The sequence below is a fragment of the Bombina bombina genome, chromosome 1 (assembly GCF_027579735.1).
Source record: "Bombina bombina isolate aBomBom1 chromosome 1, aBomBom1.pri, whole genome shotgun sequence".
In the NCBI taxonomy this organism is placed as follows: domain Eukaryota; kingdom Metazoa; phylum Chordata; class Amphibia; order Anura; family Bombinatoridae; genus Bombina; species Bombina bombina.
This window is the reverse complement of record NC_069499.1, coordinates 355,803,738-355,816,846: the sequence shown is the minus strand read 5'-3', so window position 1 is coordinate 355,816,846 and position 13,109 is coordinate 355,803,738.

Here is a 13,109-nt window from a genome sequence, read left to right as displayed (position 1 = left end):
CATTAGGTCAGTGCAGTATGAAATTGCTTTGCAAAGGGATTTATAACAATTACAAGAATGGGCTGTTAAATGGAAAATGAGATTTAATACTAGAAAATGTAAGATTCCACATTTTGGAAGTAAAAATTTACAAGCAACCTATTATTTAAATGGGACTAGATTTAGCAAAACAGAGGCAGAAAGGGATTTGAGGGTGTACTTATAGATAATAAGCTAATAATGGCTGCACAATTCAGGGCAGTGGCTTCTAAGGCTAATAAGATACTAGAATGTTTTAAAAGAGGCACTGATGCAAGGGAGGAAAGGATCATTCTGTCTATATAAATCCCTGGTAAGATGTCACCTTGAGTATGTAGTGCAGTCCTGGTGACCAATCAAAAAAAAAAAGACATTGTAGAGTTAGAAAAAGTTCAGCGAAGGGCCACAAAACTAATAAGGGGAATGGAGAATTTAAACTATGAGGAGAGGTTAGCCAAACTGGGTGTGTTTTCCCTAGAACAAAAGGCTCTTGAGAGCTAGCCACAATTTAAGTCTGGAGGAAAGAAGATTTAATAGCCAGCAATACAGTTTGCCCGCTACTGATGAAGTAGAATGCATAAATGATATACATTCTACAAAGGGATTTGTTCCTAAAAATGTTTTATAGATTAGCTGTTAAAAAATAAGGGGCCTTGTACTTCCATGAACATATTAGTGTTTGAAACAAAAATAACAACACAAATAGTAATTACTCATTAAAAATGTAAAGCTGTGTGCAAAATTTCTCTGAAAAGTTCAAGACATTGGGGCCTATTTATCAAAGGTCTTGTGGACCTGATCCGACAGTGCGGATCAGGTCCGCGAAACCTCACTGAATGCGGAGAGCGATATGCTCTCCGTATTCAGCATTGCACCAGCAGCTCACAAGAGCTGCTAGTGCAACGTCGCCCCCTGCAAACTCGCGGCCAATGAGCCGCCAGCAGGGAGGTGTCAATCAACACGATCGTACTCGATCGGGTTGAATTCCGGCGATTCCTGTCCGCCTCATCAGAGCAGGCGGACAGGGTTATGGAGCACCATTCTTTAGACCGCTGCTTCATAACTGCTGTTTCTGGCGAGTCTGAAGACTCGCCAGAAACAAGGGCCCACAAGCTCCGTTTGGAGCTTGATAAATGGGCCCCATTATCTTTGAGCCGGATCCCTTTGAATCAGTTTCACATAGCATACATAAAAATGTTGACAATATGAATGTGCTGCAGGGGCTAAATACAAACAGTCAGGCAAGTGACGATTTAAGGCAAGTGACGATTTAAAATGTTGACATTTTACCATTGTGCTTCCTATTAGCTAGATAATGAGCAAATTATTGTGTGCGAGCGATAAGGGGTTTATTACGGCTCGCTGAAAGAAGTTGTGGAACAAGAGAGTTCCACTGGAAGTGTGCAAACCCAGCACTCTGTGCCCAGACTATTGGCGAGAAGATCCAGTTTGAATTAAAATGTAACTTGTATTCATTTTTCTTAAAATGGTAAACGTAAACACATACAACGTTAAAAGTTAGGATATAATACTGCCCAAATATATATAGTCAGAATAATCACCACTAGTAGGTAAACAGGTACATTAACTAATACCCAGGGATTGCAAATTATCGGAGTTCACTGGGTCTGTTTGAATCAACTATTGTAATTTAGTTCTGCTTCAAGGTTTAGAAAGCGCAACACCAGAGGATGCTCTTTTTTTAACATGCTATGTTGAGATTTATTCAAATAACTTTACCCTAACTATTTAGATACATTGACAGTAATTATATATGGCAAATAGCGATGATCTCGCTCTCATAGGGGATTGGATCTGCAGCAAACTGACTAAGTAATTTCACCAAGTAAAAGTATTATTTAGAGAAGAGCAATGCAACCGACTATTACCTAACTTAGTGCTAATAGCAGAGATATCAAGTTCCGAGGAGCACTAGCCGCTTATACTTTAGCAACATTGCAACATTTAAAATTATAAACCGAGATGGCAAGGGTATAAGAGACGACGGGTATTTCCACTAAGGATATATCTAACATAGGTGGTTATAACGAATATTTTAGCTCCAAAGAGCAACAAGTGATAATTATTAACGATTTATCATAATATACAAAGTACATAATCCAGCTTGTTAGCAAGTATTGCTAACAAGAAAAGCTTGTACTTGAACGATACAATACCTGAGTCAGATACACAGAGAGCACACAAACTCCCTTACATGTATAGAGGGGAATGAGAGTACTGGTTTATTTGGATACAAACTGAATGCTTGTATAACAATTTACCATTGAACCGAATTGTGTCAAGTCCCTGATTATATATTCAGGCCATTATTGTAAGATATGAGCTGAGCCACTGTGCATTACAGAGAAATATATATAGCTGTCCTGAATTCTCAATTCACAGTAACCATATCCCCAATATAACTTTACCATCTGACAGTATATAACCTAGGTGCACTCTATTATATTGTGTTATTGAATTTTAATGAAGGAAATATACTCAGGATTATATTAACATTTCCACTAGCATAAGATACTCCAGCCACAAGGCGGCAACTATATTACTATTACAAAATCTATACTTGCTACTACAAGCAATATGAACTATGGAATGTATATTAGAAATTGAATGATATATATACATATGTAACGATGCTCCACTCAGTCAAAATTCAGTGAGTGGTTCAATCACACTGGAACATATAATATTTATCCTCCACGGAGAGATCCACGTTGAATGCATTATTTATCAGTGGTCAATTTAATGAAAGTTACATAAACACGTGTATAAGCATAACACGAACACAATATACACTTTAAGGAGCTCCAAGTACCAAGTTGAGCCACTGTGTTGAATAGTAATAGAACTTCTCTACAATCACCAGTGTGTAGTGGTTGCCCACTCTTTCTAAACCTTGAAGCAGAACTAAATTACAATAGTCTGTAATTGATTCAAACAGACCCAGTGAGCTCCGATAATTTGCAATCCCTGGGTATTAGTTTATATACCTGTTTACCTACTAGTGGTGATTATTCTGACTATATATATTTGGGTAGTATTATATCCTAAAATATAGTCACCACTTTTTGTACACATTGGAATAGATCTCACATAGCGATTTTTAATGTTGAATGTGTTTATGTTTACCATTTTAAGAAAATTTAATAAAAGTTACATTTTAATTCAAACTGTATCATCTCGCCAATAGTCTGGGCACAGAGTGCTGGGTTTGCACACTTCCAGTGGAACTCTCTTGTTCCACAACTTCTTTCAGCAAATTACTCAGTGCAAAGCACCACCCCTCTGCAATATATTGATACAAATCTCAATATTTTTGAGCAAAGATACATTATAACTACTGCAATATAGTGGGGACTGCCTAATATAGTGCCATTGTTTATTGTGTTGTTTATACTTTATTACGGTTCATTGCGAGCGTCAGAAGTAGCGTGTGTATTACAAGTTAAAAGTAAATCTTTTCCCTTGAGCGCAATTGAATTTAACAGAAGTTGGGGTAGAGAGACGTCAGAGCTCTGGTCAGGGGCAGAACTACCATTGCTGCAACAGGCGCAGTGGCACCAGGGCCCAAGTGCTGTGGGGGCCCATAACAGCCATCCTATACATAGGTGTGTGCAGAATGTATGGAATCCTAATGCAGACTTTTATTATTGCAAATTGCCGGTCTATCTATCTATTTATCTATATATCCTCAAAATCATGTATTTTATTACTATTGCTTACTACTGAGTTAACTTTGTTGGGGGCTACTGGTTTTGATTAAATGTTCGCGAGACAAAAAAGTTGCACAAAACACATTAAAATTAAACATACAGCTACACTCAGAATAACACTATCTAATAACAATTAGTTATAAGGGTTCAGTAGGTTAGGGAAAATTCAAAGGGTTTGTGACATTGAAGCCAAGTGCTGAATTAGGCACTATTGTAATTAGATAGAGTAGGTTAAAATTAACACTTTATTAAACATTTATGCAAAGACAGACAATTCACTTAAATTGGATCACACTTAATAAACAGGTTATCACCATGTGTTTCTATATTCTGGTCATTATGAATGATCCAACTAAAAAATAAAACCAAAGTTAAAAATAAGGGCAATGTGCTCTAGTAGATACTAGTGCTGTGTGTGATAGAACGAATCAAGGTTGTGTAGTATGGGATAAAGTGTAGTTAGAACCAAAAGCACTATACTGCTACTATTATACTAGAGACTTTCTCATTACACATGAGCATAAGAGTACCCTCTACCACAGGTGTTACTCATTATAACATTCAGTGTCAGAGAATTTTAACTCTTAAGTGTAAATGCCACCTAGTGGTCAGTATAAAGAATAACATAAATATACTTTAAAACAAGTCTAACAGTGCTACATACATGCAATATAGTATACAAGAACACTTTTTTACACAATTTTTTACAGAAAAACAATTTTTACAAAAAAACCTCTTATAGAGTAGTTACAAATCCGGAGGAAGGGATTTCTTCTTCTCAATAATCATATTTGGAAAAGTAGAATCTAGAAAAATTCAAAAAGCAATTTAGAGAAAAATCTACAAAAAAGTCTAGAGAAAAATGTTAAGATCCATTTCACGATTCATGCCCTTTGGGAGCATACAGTCTAACCTGTAGATCCACATAGATTCTCTTTTCTTTAAGATTAATTCTCTATTACCACCTCTACGAGGGATAGGAACATGATCTATTATTTGAAACTTTAATTGAGCAATTGAGTGACCTTTTGATAGAAAATGACTAGAGACTGGGGCATTTAGATCTTTACATCTTATATTTGATTTATGTTGGATAATCCTATCCCTTACCCTCTGGGTAGTCTCGCCAATGTAGATCCACCCACATGGGCATTTGATAAGATAAATCACATAGCAAGAATTGCATGTAAGAAAAGGATTAATTTTATATACTTTGCCTGTGTGTGGATGTACAAAGGTAGAACCTTTTAACATGTTGTTACAATTCGCACAGCCTAAACAAGGGTAACAACCCAGATTTTTTTCGGTGATATAGCTCTTCTTCAATTTTTTACTGCATATATCAGCCCTCACCAGTCTATCTTTAATACTAGAGCTTTTCCTGTAAGCAGACATTGGACTATTAGAAAATGATTGTACACCTGGATGGCATTCTCTCAACATGAACCAATATTTATTAATAATCCTTTTTATCTTTGAACTTTGATTATTATATTCAGAAACAAAAATAATTCTATCCTTCTTGTCTTGTTCCTTAATAATATTGGTACACGTATCCTCACTAGCCCTTTTCACTTCCTCATGCAAAAGGTCAGTTGGATAACCCCTAGCACTGAATTTCTGACCCATTTCTTTAAGCCTTTTAGTAACAAGTTCTTTGTCAGACACTATCCTCTTGACTCTTGTCATTTGGCTCCTAGGTAGAGATCTAATCAAAGCTGGAGGATGAGCACTTGTAAAGTGCAACAGACTATTTTTATCTGTACTTTTCTTATATATATCTGATTTTAACATTCCACCTTCTTTATAGACCAAAGTGTCAAGAAAATGTAAGGATTGTTCATCCCAAGTGAGGGTAAACTTAATATGTCTAGTGGCACTATTTAGATCATCCACAAACTTAAGAAGGGATCCAATGTCGCCCCACCAAATACCAAAGATGTCATCTATATAGCGCCACCAAGTGGCGCCATACAGATGAAACATCTCATTTTGATAAACAAATTTTTCTTCAAATGCAGACATAAATAAGTTTGCATAGGTAGGGGCGACATTGGATCCCATCGCTGTACCCTTCACCTGCATATAATAATTGTCCTCAAACAAAAAATAGTTACAATATAGGATTATGGTCAATAAATTCAATAAAAAATCTTGTTGTGAGTCAGTGTATACACCACTTGTAATTAATAGATTTTTAATTGCACCAATCCCACTTTCGTGCTCAATTGAAGTGTATAAACTGATCACATCAAGGCTGTAGAGAATGCATCTTTCTGGTGTTTCTATGGTCTTAATTTTATCAAGAAAATCACCAGTATCTTTTATGTATGAGGTTGACTGTTCAACATAACCCCTTAAAATTTTGTCTAAATAGATAGAAATGTTTGAAAAGATAGATTCTGTGCTAGCCACAATTGGCCTCCCTGGTGGTCTTTCAATTTGCTTATGCACCTTGGGTAAGGTATAGAAAACAGGTATTATCCCATTTTCAATAAAAAGGAATTTCCTAGTCTCATAATCAATTATACCATTTTGCAAAGCTTTATCTAAACAGAATGCTATTTCTTTTTGTATTATCAATGTTGGATTGAAATTTAGTAATTTATACACACTTGTGTCACTCAATTGCATTTTAATTTCATTTACATAATATCCTTTATCCAGTACCACCAAGGCACCGCCCTTGTCTGCCTGTTTATAAATAACATTTTTATTATTTTTCAATACTTTCAGGGCATCCCTTTCAGCTTTACCAAGATTATTAACATTGGTACTCCTGTTATAATTCTTGCAAACAGTACCTTTCCCACCAGACATACCATCTTTAAGCCTATTGATATCATTATTGACTAAATCAATGTATGTATCAATACAGTGGTTATAGCTGTTAGGGACAAAGCTGCTCTTATTTTTTAAAACCAAATTTACGAACACTTAAATCTGTATATATCTTAGCATTTCCACAAAATTCATTATTGGCAAAAAAAGATTTCAGCTTAATATTCCTGAACAGTCTATTCAAGTCCTGCTGCAGATTAAAAAAATCACAATTGCTGCTTGGGTAAAAGGAGAGTCCCTTATTAAGAACTTTTCCTTCAATGGCAGTCAATGGGGTTCCGGATATATTTACCACTAGGTCTTGTTCTTCCTCCTCGTTGAACGCTGCTGGTGCTGCCGCTCCTTCTGCAGCACTTTCCCTTGCAAGCCTTTTGCGGTTGTGTCTTTTACCGCCACGTCGCTTCCTGCATCGGACTCCCCCGGAGAGCTGCCCGTCTGTGAGTCCATGGTACTTGCTTCCCGTCTCTGATAGCGATTACCGCGTCTGGCCCAACCGGAAGTGAGGTAGCGGTCCCTTCCGGTATTGTCCCTCGTCCACCGGTAAACTGTTCCGTGTAGGTAATCCTGCTCATCTCTGTAAAATTTCTCACGCTTCTTTATCTGTAGTTCTTTTTTCATTTCATTGACTTCTTTATCAATCTCGGCTATCTTTGTCTCTATATCTGTTGTCAAGAGATCAACTTTTAGGACATCCTCGATCCTTTTGATTTCAGCCTTCTGATCATCTATGGCTTTTTGTAAGTATTCAACAGTTAGAACTATAATGTCCAATGAACATTTATTAAGTATGAATTCAAGACTTAGAGAACACTTGTCATCCTTCAATATAGGCAAGGCAACCACACCGTTGGTACTTCATTTCAATGGTAAACATGGCAATGACCTCAGTTCATTCAGATGGTGTATCATTGAAAAAGTAGTTTTGCCCAGCAGAGGTGGCAATCTCAGTCAATTACTAGCTAAGAGAGAGGCATTCTGGATGTTTAAACTTGACACCAGAATACCCAAAGGACTCAATTCCAGGTATGATCTAATAAATTACTGGGAATAAACACCAGTCCTTTGTTATCTCCCCTGGACCGAATTTATTTACTCTTTTTCTCTTTTTTTGAGGCCCTTTCAGTCTGCTGGGCATTTACCATCATACACAGATACACACTAATCAGTTAGATGTAGACTCTCTATATAGTCTATACGGAATGTCAGTTCCCCAATATCCCCTGATCTATTTTGTGAATAAAGTTAATAATTTACAAAAATATTAAAATAGGTTTTTCTAATAATTAAAATTATTATCATTACACTCTTTTGTCCCTTTCTGTCCTACAGTCATTGCAATTAACATGAATACTGTTTACATACGTTTGTTTCATTGTACACACTACAGTGCTGGCACTTTATATATACAGTTTGATTTGTGTCTTGTCTTGGCATCATGATATTGAATTACTAATTGCTTGCAATATTGTATACACAAAGTTTTGACATGAATTGCATTCGTAAGTATAAGTATTGGCACTTCATATCTATTTTTGTCATTCATTTGTTTTTCTTTCATTTTATTATCTCTGGTTTTCTATGTAACTAATGTATAGTTTTATCATTTTTTTTCCCAGCATTTAACATCATTTAGTTAAATTTGTACCTCCGTATAACATGATTCTCCTTTCTAATTACAATGTACTTCTCTGTTTTAGTATTAGCTTTCTAACATGTATCTATCATGACACTTCCAAGCGGGTGGGTTGTTTTTCTTTTAAATTTCCTTTTAACCAATCAGAATCAACCTAAGGTGTTAAATGCACCTGTCAGGCTCAGCACCTGTATGCTATGATTAAGGCTCTATAGCCGTAAGCCCTGGTGCTGCGCCTGCACTCGTGTCTATCAGTCTCTCCATGTTATCGTTTTTTATGATGAATTAATAAAATTTTGTTACGTTTTACCGGAGCATCCAGTATTCCTTCTTTGATATGTGTGTTCCTATACATGTTTTTATGTATGCATGTGTAGGTGAATATATGCGTGTGTGTGTATATATATATATATATATATATATATATATATATATATATACACGTCTATGTGTATACATGTACATGTTTTTATGTATACATATGTATGTATATATACGTGTGTATTTTGTCTCTTATGGCTTGGTTTGGAGTATATAGGAGCTTGTTTCACTTAAATAGTAATATACTTCCAGAAGTTAATGCCACTTGTCATTGTTTTTTATGCACATATATACGGCTTCATTTTGGAAGCTTGTATTGCACAGGCTATTCAGTCTAAATTGCTCTTAATACATCTCTATCAGAGCGCAGTTATAAATTCCATTCAAATTTTCCATAATATATATATATATATATACACATTCAGCTGCTTCAGGTTTATTGAATATAAGGAGATTATCCTGTATTAGACTATGTATTTAAACCTATATTAGGGCTTTATTTTAGGTTTTTAGCCTATATGAGCCTATATTATAAGTTCTTTGGCCTGTTTTCAGGCTATATATTTTAGGCTATATTTAGGCTTACCAGAAGTCCCACTTTTACTGGGATTGTCCTGGTTTGGTTTCAAATCATGCGTCCGTATTTCAGACCACCTGAAACCCGGACACATTATTCAAAATGACTGGACTGTGGCTCTCCAGCACAGTTGGATGTTGGTACTTTGTTACATACAGCCCTGCTTAGCTTAACGTTCGTGATCTTCAAAGTTTACATTAAGTAATACAGGCTGAGTGAGCAGCATAGAGTTTTTTTAATTTTGTAGTACTACTTGGTTTATTTTTCTAAGAATTTAACACCCCCCCCCCGACCCCTGGTGACATTGCCGGTAATACACCTTTAGGGGAATCATATGGGTATGACTAGGAAGTACAGACAGGAAGGATTTTTGGCCTGGATCTTGCTTTACTTCATGCAGGATAGCATTTTGGCTATAATCTTCCTGCATTATGGTATAGAGTAGCCTCTTAAACAGCTTTAGCAGGTACGTGTTTCGTTTTTACTTTCATTCAATATTGTATTTATGCCTTATCAGTATTTGGCTCTGTTCCTTAATTAGACACACAAAACACATATTACACTGCAGATATTAAATTGTGAAATTGATAATTATGAAAGTGATAATTATGCTTGATGTTTGGCATTATTTAGAATCTGAGATTTAGATTAATGATTTATTTGCTATGACAATGTAATGGTGCCTTTTTCACTAGGGGGTGGTGTTATGGTCTATTCAAACTGTGTGATTCACTTGTGCGACTGAGGAAAGGTAGAGTATCCACGAAACATTACACACATAAAAGCTACTACTTTAAAAGGACCGGTAATTGCCACGCCTCCTTGACCACGCTCCTGACCACACCCCCACTTGCACCGCACCAGGTGGTCCCAGTTTCACCTCTAAAAATTATGGTAAGCCTAGCTATATTTATATAGTAATTTTAGCCGGTATTATGGCTATATTTGATATAAGCCGGTATATAAGGTTTTTCTGAATATAGTAGATCTGCCTAATTGAGGCTTCATTGTATAATAAGCTTGTATTAGGATACTTTGAATATAAGTATATTAGGCTATATTATATAAATGAACCCTTATTAAAGGGACATTCCACCAGAATTTTTATTGTTTAAAAAGATAGATAATCCCTTTACTACCCATTCCCCAGTTTTGCATATCCAACACAGTTGTTAATATATGTTTTACCTCTGTGATTACCTTGTATCTGGACCACTGCAGACTGCCCCCTTATCTCAGTGCTTTTGACTGACATGCAGTTTAGCCAATCAGTGCAGACTCCTAAATAACTCCACGGGAGTGAGCACAAGGCTATCTATATTACACACATGAACTAGTACTGTCTAACTAAGGTTATTTAGTTTTTTTAGTATTTTGGCCTGTATTAAAGGATTACTGTAGTTTTATTCTTGGCATATATAACAATTATATAAATTGGGTTATAATGTTCAAAGAAATAATTTGCACCTACTTGCAGTTTCAAACGATCCTTCTAATATATATAAAATTTTTGTTTTAAAATCTTCTAATGACGTAGGCTATGGGCTGTACAATCGTCCGTAGATTCAACCAATAATATTCAGCTTTTATGAATCAAATTAAAATGTTTAGCCAGCATCTCGCGCATGTGCAATCTGATCCAAGCTATAAAAAAATTATTTCTTTCTTATGCCCACACAATAATAAGTTGCTCATTAATGCTAGGGAGATTCTATATGCGAACAGCACTCACATTAGCGCAGCTCCGTCACCCGCTCTGCAATTTCAATACAGAGAAACACAAGGTGACGTATTCTCCGGCGTGTCAAAACCTTGCGCAGGCGCCTAGTGGATAATGTCTGCATATTGGTACCTGGGTTCTCATGCAAGATAGGGCTAGGTGATCAGGTACCCACATAGTGGGTTTGGAAATCAGGATTACTTTGTGAATCAATTGCAAACAGTAAGTTATTACAAAGTATGTGACATTAATAAGTGTCTTAATTTTAAACATTTTTATCTATTTGTTTTGTTTTTTAAGTTCAGTGTCCCTTTAAAGGGACATTGAACACTTTGAGATAATAATATAAAATGATAAATCATTTATAAAAAAAAAATAAAGTCTGCTATATACTTTCATTGTTTATTTTGTCCCCCTTTCCTGTAATTCCATTCTGAAATTCTGAGTTTTCAGTCCCTGTTAGAATTGGAAGTGCATTACACTGTTATATTCCATTGACTGCACACTCTAGTGACCTATTTAAAACTGTCCCTGATTGGGCACAGCAGAGAAGGTAACCTAAGTTACAACATGACAGCTTCCATTGTTTTATAGGCACTAAAACATTACACTTATTTTGTCAATGTTTAAACTTTTAAAAATACATCTACATGTTATTATCAGACTAATGCAGACTAATATTTTCTATGAAGGCATCATTTTATTTAGCATAAATGCATTCATTTTAGCATTTATGTAGTGTTTAATGTCCCTTTAAGCTATATGATATAATAGTCTGTTTTAGGTTTTTCAAATATATATATTATCCCTTCTTAGGCTTTTCTATATAACTATATTTTAAGCCTGTTTTAGGCTATTTTAAATCTAGCTATATTAAGCCTGTATTAATTTGTGCGGCCGTATCTGTTGACGCTATTTAAATATCCGATAATAATAATAAAAATAAGGCTTTATTAATTAATCTATTAAGGTTATATTCTGTAACTATTTAAAGCCTGTATTATGGCTCTATTAAATATAACCTTATTTAGCCTGCGTTTAGGCCATTCGAAATTCAAATTTTAGCCTGTTAAACTTTTCCTTCTTCCAAAGAGGTCTTTTTTGCTTACATTTTTTGACCTTTGCTGTTGCCCCATAAGTAAATCCTTTCCCCCTCTTTTGAGGTGGATCATAAACCCTCTCAACACACTCCAGAACTGTCTCCCATATTTCAGTCTCTTTCAGCCCATTATCGATATCATTTTCGCCCTCAAGCGGCTTGGGAAGGCCTCACGCCCCTCTCCTGGGCATCTCACTTAGGAGTATTGTTTAATCTGTTCTGTACTAACCAGCTTCTTTATTAGTACTCCTCTAATCCTTTTACCTATTCTTTCCCTTGGAGGGATAGTCTAGTCGAAGGTGAATATTGGATTGGTTTTGGCTATACTATCTCTTTAATGTATTTTGTCTATCTCCTTCGGTGCTGTGCTGAGAGTCCATGCGGACGCGTGCCTGACCAGTGACTAGCTCCGGTCGGTCATGCGAGCCACTGCTCAGCGCGACACTGGTTTCTCATTGTGGTTTTATTTACTTTACTTTCCTTGTTTTATTCTTCCTTTGAAAATGTCTTTTCCTTGTGTATTTCTCAAAAAAAAATAAAAACAAAAAACAAAACAAACAAAAAACACTTTTCTATCCTCTTCCTTCTTCTAAGTAGTTTTTTGCCTTTGAAAGTTTGTATCAGCCATGGCCAACGTATTAAATCATCCTTAAGCCCTTTTCATAGGTACCCCTTAATTCCTATGATACTTGTTCTAAACTCTGTAGCTCAATATCAGAGTCTCTTGTATCCTTGCAATTGGTTTGGGAAGACCCTATATCTCCCAGTCTCACATAGAGGCATAACTCCAGCTTGAAGGCTGTTAGCCCCTTCCCCGGGCATTTCACATAGGGGTGATAGAACCTCCTCCCCAGAGGTAAAATGGGGTTTAAAGAACTCTCCTTCCCCAGGGTTTTCAAGAGGGACATCAGAGCTTCGACTCTGAAAGTTTTTTGAAATTGTTCATTTTGTTTTGAATTTTTTTATGTAAGTGCTTTAAAAATGCAAAATATGAAGCCTCCTGTCTTGCCATAAAATTCAGATTATTATAGCCTATGGTAAATAAATAATCTTGATTTTATTAAAGACAGGAGGCAAATATTTTCCCACCCCTCTTTTCCCTCCCAATATATATTAATTAATTTGTTTTGTGGAAATTTTATCTAAATGATGTTAATGATTTTGTTTTG